This window comes from Littorina saxatilis, linkage group LG4 (genome assembly GCF_037325665.1).
Source record: "Littorina saxatilis isolate snail1 linkage group LG4, US_GU_Lsax_2.0, whole genome shotgun sequence".
Classification (NCBI taxonomy): Eukaryota; Metazoa; Mollusca; class Gastropoda; order Littorinimorpha; family Littorinidae; genus Littorina; species Littorina saxatilis.
In genome coordinates, this window is record NC_090248.1 from 4,227,827 (window position 1) to 4,236,314 (window position 8,488).

The window sequence follows — 8,488 nt, forward strand, 5'->3', positions numbered from 1 at the left end:
CTAACCCGTATTCCCTGTATAGCGCAATAAGCCAAAGTAGATCATTACACTAACATGTCTCATTTCTCGAGAAATCCCAGTCAAAAAAATGTTTTGATATAAAAAATGTGGGGTTCTACTCGAACAAAAAAACAACAACAACAACATGATTACCAATAGAACAATATTACGCGACACTGAATTTAGGACACGTTTTTGTAGCCCCGATGTCGCATGCGGTAATTGTCAAACTGCGAATAGGGAAGACGACATACAGTTACACAATTTGATTGTGTAAGTAGATAAAGCAGTCTTCTTTAATATTATACCAGAAACATTTATGTGCTGTGAATGTTGCAGTTACTACAAGTGAAACACTGATTCTCAATAATGTGTACACAACCTGTACATACGGTGCAATCTTATTGTTCTAGTTGTTTAAAGTTCGTTTTATTCTCCCAGTGCTCGCAGTTAACACAACAACTTAAAATCCACATCGTCTAACACGATAACAGGCCTTGCATTTACTTTAAATGTCACTGAACTCGTACATAAATAACACATACAAAAAACAAGAAAGGTAATTTCATGGAACCTTTAACTTGTGACTAACCAAAACGTTACAGTCCCTCATCTTCGACCCAGCGGTATTTTAAATGGACAGACACAAATAATACAGAATATAAACTTATCTGACAACACGTCCACAAGCTCGCAGTGACACATTGATACAACGTTGGTCAAAACCCAAGCCAACAACGTTACCTGTAGCAGTATAACAGTCGTTGCCGTTGTATAAATACAAATATGACCCTATAATGGTTCTTTCGTGAGGGCGTTAAACAACTCTTATCATCATAGGTAAAAAGCGTCAATAACCAATATCCTTCTTCACAACAACCGCAAAGAGATAGGAGGATGAACATAGCCCAAACCAACGTAACCTGCCATAGCATAGGTGGTGTTACCTTGTTAGGGATAAGAGGTAGTCATGCCAACATTCTTGTAAGTTGCACACGACAGCAAACAAGTTAGAATAAGGTTCTAAAACAAGCCATACATTCATTGCATGAAATGATCACACTAATACCACAGTATATTCCCACAACATCTACTTGACGTGCAACCATATCGTTGTATAAATCGCCTTTATACTCTGAAAGAATTGAACTTTATGTAACAAGGATTAAGATTTAAAGGCAGAGTAAGCCTCCCGTAAACCATCACAGATACGGTCAGGCTTTTACACACAGTACAAACACACTTTCATTTAAACACTCACCAATTGAGAACATCCTAGGTGCCCTCCGTAAAGAGCGAACAATTTTCAAAGAATTTATTTTTGCGTGGTTCATCTTACCCCTGAGCCATCGTGAACCTGTGTGATCCAGTTTTCCTTTTTCACAATGCAGTCGTCAGTTAGTCATGAATGTGATTGATGTGAGCTTATCTACAATAGCACGATTTTTTATGCACGAAACAACGGCTGTGGTTCACAAGAACTCTAGCGATGGCTTTTGACTGTTGAGAGGAACGGCGATTTGCACTGATAAACCTTCGTCTGCTACGATTCCAAAAACATATAAATATGTTATATTTGGATTAAAAACAAGCTCTGAAAATTAAATATATAAAAATTATTTTCAAAATTAAATTGTCCAAATCAATTTAAAAACACTTTCATCTTATTCCTTGTCGGTTCCTGATTCCAAAAACATATAGATATGATATGTTTGGATTAAAAACACGCTCAGAAAGTTAAAACAAAGAGAGGTACAGAAAAGCGTGCTATCCTTCTTAGCGCAACTACTACCCCGCTCTTCTTGTCAATTTCACTGCCTTTGCCATGAGCGGTGGACTGACGATGCTACGAGTATACGGTCTTGCTGAAAAATGGCATTGCGTTCAGTTTCATTCTGTGAGTTCGACAGCTACTTGACTAAATATTGTATTTTCGCCTTACGCGACTTGTTTAAACTTTCACAACTTCGAATTGTTCTGATCTTGTCTTGATGAAAAACGAATTCTTTTATGATTAAAGAATGTTTGTGTAACAAGCTGTCAATTTATTATTTAGATTTTAAAAGTTAGGTCTAGCGCAAAAACGAGGCGCCGTTGTTGTTAACGAACAAGTCTACGAAAATAAATTCTTTGAAAATGTCTCACGCTCGACAGAAAGCAGCCAGGATGTTCCCGTTCGGTGAGCGTTCAAATGGAAGTATGCTTGTACTGTATTTAGACGCTCGGGGAGCTCTGTGATGGTTTACGGGAGGCTTACTGTGCCTTTAAGGCTAGGCCTTTTCTTACAATCTGTCCTTGGGACGCACAGATACACAATGATACAATTAAAAAATTAAAAATTAAAAAGTTAACCAACAAAAGGAGGTCGGAAAACTTCAGCACGTGATGATACAGATGACGATGATGATGATGATGATGATGAAGATGAGGCATGAAGAGCATACATATGTTGTTATTCATAAAATCTAATGCATACTATGCAGGTAATTATAAGTACAAGCTGGTAGCAATCAAACATGTAGCAATAGTACAACAACAATATGTAAGCAACTTCAACCAATCAGCAACCGTCCCAGGCACAAAACCGGACATGAAATGAATTCCAGCCCAAGGCCGGACTAGGTAAGTACTAGGGGGGGTTTACAGATGGGGGTTTAGGGGGCAAAGCCCCTTGGTGGGGATCCAGTGGGCGAGGCCCCATTAGTCAAGTTTTGACTAAATGTTTTAACGTAGAGGGGGGAATCGAGACGAGGGTGTGGTGTATGTGTGTGTGTCTGTGTGTGTGTCTGTGTGTGTGTGTAGAGCGATTCAGACTAAACTACTGGACCGATCTTTATGAAATTTGACATGAGAGTTTCTGGGTATGATATCCTCAGACGTTTTTTTCATTTTTTTGATAAATGTCTTTGATGACGTCATATCCGGCTTTTCGTGAAAGTTGAGGCGGCACTGTCACGCTCTCATTTTTCAACCAAATTGGTTGACATTTTGGTCAAGTAATCTCCGACGAAGGCCGGACTTCGGTATTGCATTTCAGCTTGGTGGCTTAAAAATTAATTAATGACTTTGGTCATTACAAATCTTAAAATTGTAAAAAAATCTTTTTTTTATAAAACGATCTAAATGTACGTTCATCTAATTTTCCATCATTTTCTGATTCCAAAAACCTATAAATATGTTATATTTGGATTAAAAACAAGCTCTGAAAATTAAAAATATAAAAATTATGATCAAAATTAAATTGTCCAAATCAATTTAAAAACACTTTCATCTTATTCCTTGTCGGTTCCTGATTCCAAAAACATATAGATATGATATGTTTGGATTGAAAACACGCTCAGAAAGTTAAAACGAAGAGAGGTACAGAAAAGCGTGAGCTATCCTTCTCAGCGCAACTACTACCCCGCTCTTCTTGTCAATTTCACTGCCTTTGCCATGAGCGGTGGACTGACGATGCTACGAGTATACGGTCTTGCTGCGTTGCATTGCGTTCAGTTTCATTCTGTGAGTTCGACAGCTACTTGACTAAATATTGTATTTTCGCCTTACGCGACTTGTTTAATGTTTCTGGAGGGAAAGGAAGCCTCTCCTTGAACGAAAAAGGTAAATTCGACAGCAAGCTGTATAGGCAATGAAGAAAAAAGTCGCGTAAGGCGAAAATACTACATTTAGTCAAGCTGTGGAACTCACAGAATGAAACTGAACGTAGTCCGCCGCTAGTGCAAAAGGCAGTGAAAGTGACGAGCCTGTTTGGCGCGGTAGCGATTGCGCTGTGCTTCATAGCACGCTTTACTGTACCTCTCTTCGTTTTAACTTTCTGAGCGTGTTTTTAATCCAAACATATCATATCTATATGTTTTTGGAATCAGGAACCGACAAGGAATAAGATGAAATAGTTTTTAAAACGATTTCGGAAATTTAATTTTGATCATAATTTTTATATTTTTAATTTTCAGAGCTTGTTTTTAATCCAAATATAACATATGTATATGTTTTTGGAATCAGAAAATGACGAAGAATAAGATGAAATTGTTTTTGGATCGTTTAATAAAAAAATGATTTTAATTACAAGTTTCCGATTTTTAATGACCAAACTCACTCATTAGTTTTTAAGCCACCAAGCTGAAATGCAATACCAAACCCCGGGCTTTGTCGAAGATTGCTGGGCCAAAATTTCAATCAATTTGATTGAAAAATGAGGGTGTGACAGTGCCGCCTCAACTTTTACAACAAGTCGCGTAAGGCGAAAATACAATATTTAGTCAAGTAGCTGTCGAACTCACAGAATGAAACTGAACGCAACGCAACGCAGCAAGACCGTATACTCGTAGCATCGTCAGTCCACCGCGCACGGCAAAGGCAGTGAAATTGACAAGAAGAGCGGGGTAGTAGTTGCGCTGAGAAGGATAGCACGCTTTTCTGTACCACTCTTCGTTTTAACTTTCTGAGCGTGTTTTTAATCCAAACATATCATATCTATATGTTTTTGGAATCAGGAACCGACAAGGAATAAGATGAAAGTGTTTTTAAATTGTTTGGATTGAAAACCAAACTCATTAAATAATGTTTAAGCCTCCAAGCTAAAATGCAATACCAAAGTCCGGACTTCGTCAATTTGGTTGAAAAATGAGAGCGTGACAGTGCCGCCTCAACTTTCACGAAAAGCCGGATATGACGTCATAAAAGACATTTATCGAAAAAATGAAAAAAACGTCTGGGGATTTCATACCCAGGAACTCTCATGTCAAATTCATAAAGATCGGTCCAGTAGTTTACTCTGAATCGCTACACAGACACACACAGACATACATACACCACGACCCTCCTTGATTCCCCCTCTATGTTAAAACATTTAGTCAAAACTTGACTAAATGTAACAAGTCGCGTAAGGCGAAAATACAATATTTAGTCAAGTAGCTGTCGAACTCACAGAATGAAACTGAACGCAATGCCATTTTTCAGCAAGACCGTATACTCGTAGCATCGTCAGTCCACCGCTCATGGCAAAGGCAGTGAAATTGACAAGAAGAGCGGGGTAGTAGTTGCGCTAAGAAGGATAGCACGTTTTTCTGTACCTCTCTTTGTTTTAACTTTCTGAGCGTGTTTTTAATCCAAACATATCATATCTATATGTTTTTGGAATCAGGAACCGACAAGGAATAAGATGAAAGTGTTTTTAAATTGATTTGGACAATTTAATTTTGATAATAATTTTTATATATTTAATTTTCAGAGCTTGTTTTTAATCCGAATATAACATATTTATATGTTTTTGGAATCAGCAAATGATGGAGAATAAGATAAACGTAAATTTGGATCGTTTTATAAATTTTTTTTTTTTTTTACAATTTTCAGATTTTTAATGACCAAAGTCATTAATTAATTTTTAAGCCACCAAGCTGAAATGCAATACCGAAGTCCGGGCTTCGTCGAAGATTACTTGACCAAAATTTCAACCAATTTGGTTGAAAAATGAGGGCGTGACAGTGCCGCCTCAACTTTCACGAAAAGCCGGATATGACGTCATCAAAGACATTTATCAAAAAAATGAAAAAAACGTTCGGGGATTTCATACCCAGGAACTCTCATGTCAAATTTCATAAAGATCGGTCCAGTAGTTTAGTCTGAATCGCTCTACACACACACACAGACAGACAGACAGACACACGCACATACACCACGACCCTCGTTTCGATTCCCCCTCGATGTTAAAATATTTAGTCAAAACTTGACTAAATATAAAAACGTGCGGTTTACCATTTTGGCCACAGGGGCTTGAAACCGAACGAGTTCCTGATACTTCAGGTTAGAATTACAGACATGCTATACGTTTGTTTTTTGTTTTCTTAGGGCACCAAGTGATTAGAGTGTGTGTGTGTGTGTGTGTGTGTGTGTGTGTGTGTGTGTGTGTGTGTGTGTGTCTGTGTGTGTGTGTGTGTGTATGTGTGTGTGTGTGTGTGGGTGGGTGGGTGTGTATGTGTATGTGTGTGTGTGTGTGTTTGCTACATCAGCAATCACAATTCAAGCATAGATTAAAAGCATGGAAACCCATTCATCAGTTGATGAAGCTATTCCATGCATGTTTGATGTCTATAATGGAACACGCAGATAAGACGCAAAACGATTGTTTTGACAATATATCAATGCAGATTCTGTTTGTATGTAGTTTGTTTCTTTTCAAGACCCATTTTGAATTATATTTAAGACGCCTGTATCGTGAGACTTGAATATGAAATTGATTGGCATGACGCGTAAGTTGTTGACACTACTCTCCGTTTCGCACGTTTTTATCGTGGAGCGAAGAACGAAAGAACTGCTGAATTGTAAATTGGAAAGTACGCTCGCACACTCGCACACACACACACACACACACACACACACACACACACACACACACACACATTTTACTGTGAAAGAGCGAATGCGACTTCTGTCACCCCCACCCCACCCCCGGCTCTCTCTCTCTCTCTCTCTCTCTCTCTCTCTCTCTCTCTCTCTCTCTCTCTCTCTCTCTCTCTCTCTCTCTCTCTCTCTCTCTCTCTCTCTCTCTCTGCTCGCTCACACGTGTGTGTGTCTTTATCCGCCTGCCTGCCATAACGAGAGAGAGGAGAGGTAGTAGTGGTGGTGGGGTAGTTGAAATCAATCAAAAGTGATAGAGTGAGGGGTTAAACAGTGCAAGCCTACTTTAGCGCGGTAGTGGTTACGCTGTGGTGCATAGCGCGCTTTTCTGTACCACTCTTCGTGTTAACTTTCTGAGCGTGTTTTTAATCCAAACATATCATATCTATATGTTTTTGGAATCAGGAACCGACAAGGAATAAGATGAAAGTGTTTTTAAATTGATTTGGACAATTTAATTTTGATCATAATTTTTATATTTTTAATTTTCAGAGCTTGTTTTTAATCCAAATATAACATATTTATATGTTTTTGGAATCAGAAAATGATGGAGAATAAGATGAACGTAAATTTAGATCGTTTTATAAAATAATTTAATGACCAAAGTCATTAATTAATGTTTAAGCCACCAAGCTGAAATGCAATACCGAAGTCCGGGCTTCGTCGAAGGATACTTGACCAAAATGTCAACCAATTTGGTTGAACAATGAGAGCGTGACAGTGCCGCCTCAACTTTCACAAAAAGCCGGATATGACGTCATAAAAGACATTTCTCAAAAAAATGAAAAAAGTATCTGAGGATATCATACCCAGGAACTCTCATGTCAAATTTCATAAAGATCGGTCCAGTAGTTTAGTCGGAATCGCTCTACGCACACACACAGACAGACAGACAGACACACATACACCACGACCCTCGTCTCGATTCCCCCCTCTATGTTAAAACACGACGCACTTCGTCGAAGCAAGTCTCAGCGAAAGAGGAAGTTAAATGTTTACATGACTCAGCACTGACACCTAGCTGCTAGCTATGCTGAGGGCAACTTTGTACGCGAACGAATCGAAATTGGTTTGTCAACAGGATTTTCCCTGATACGGTTTAGATTAAGGAGAACTGCACAAGCGGATCATAACCAAATAGTCGAGTTGCCCAAGGTCATTATTCGTAACAAATCTGGGTTTCCTCGCTGCATGTAATGAAATTCCGCCACTAGAGGATAATGGCAAAATTGTTGATAACATTTGCGAGAAAAAAGATTTTCTGTAATCATTATTTTGAAAGCTAATCTAAAGTTGAAAATCCAGATGATCCCCTGCCGATGCAATTTGGTGAAGTACATCTTTACAGACATTTGAATGAACAGAAAATGAAGTTGTCCGAGTGTTTCAAAAATTAAAATTATCCAAGGATGTGGGCCCTGATGGAATACATAATGAATTGCTTGTTGCTGGATTACCTGTTGTTGTTTCACCGCTTACAGGTCTCTTCAACAGATCCTTCTCTGGGGGTGTGTTGCCCGTTGTCTGAAAACAGTCCACATTACACCCATTTTTAAGAATGGCCATAGGAGCGCATGTTCAAACTATCGTCCAATCTCTTTGCTGAGTTGTATTGGGAAAGTGCTTGAAAAATGTATGCAAATCCGTGTGTTTGAATATTTGCAAAATCATAATTTGATTAAAGACTGTCAATCTGGTTTTACTGCTGGTGATTCGACTGTTTATCAGTTATTGAGTATACACTTGATAAAAAAAAACATTATGTCACAGGATATACTTGTTATGTATGTAAAGCTTTCAATCAAGTTTGGCATCGTGGTCTAGCTGCTCCATAAGCTTGAGGCGATTGGTATAAGAGGTTTCTTGCTTGTTTGGTTCAATAATTACTTGAGCGATTGCAAGCAAGCAGTTGTGTTGAAAGGAACCAAAGTCAAGTTATTTTACACCTTCGAGTGTATGTGTACAGCGATTCAGAGATAACTACCGGACCGATCTTCATGAAACGTTACGTGAGAGTTCCTGGGTATGATATCCCCACACGTTTTTTTCATTCTTTTGATGAATGTCTGTGATGACGTCATATCGGTTT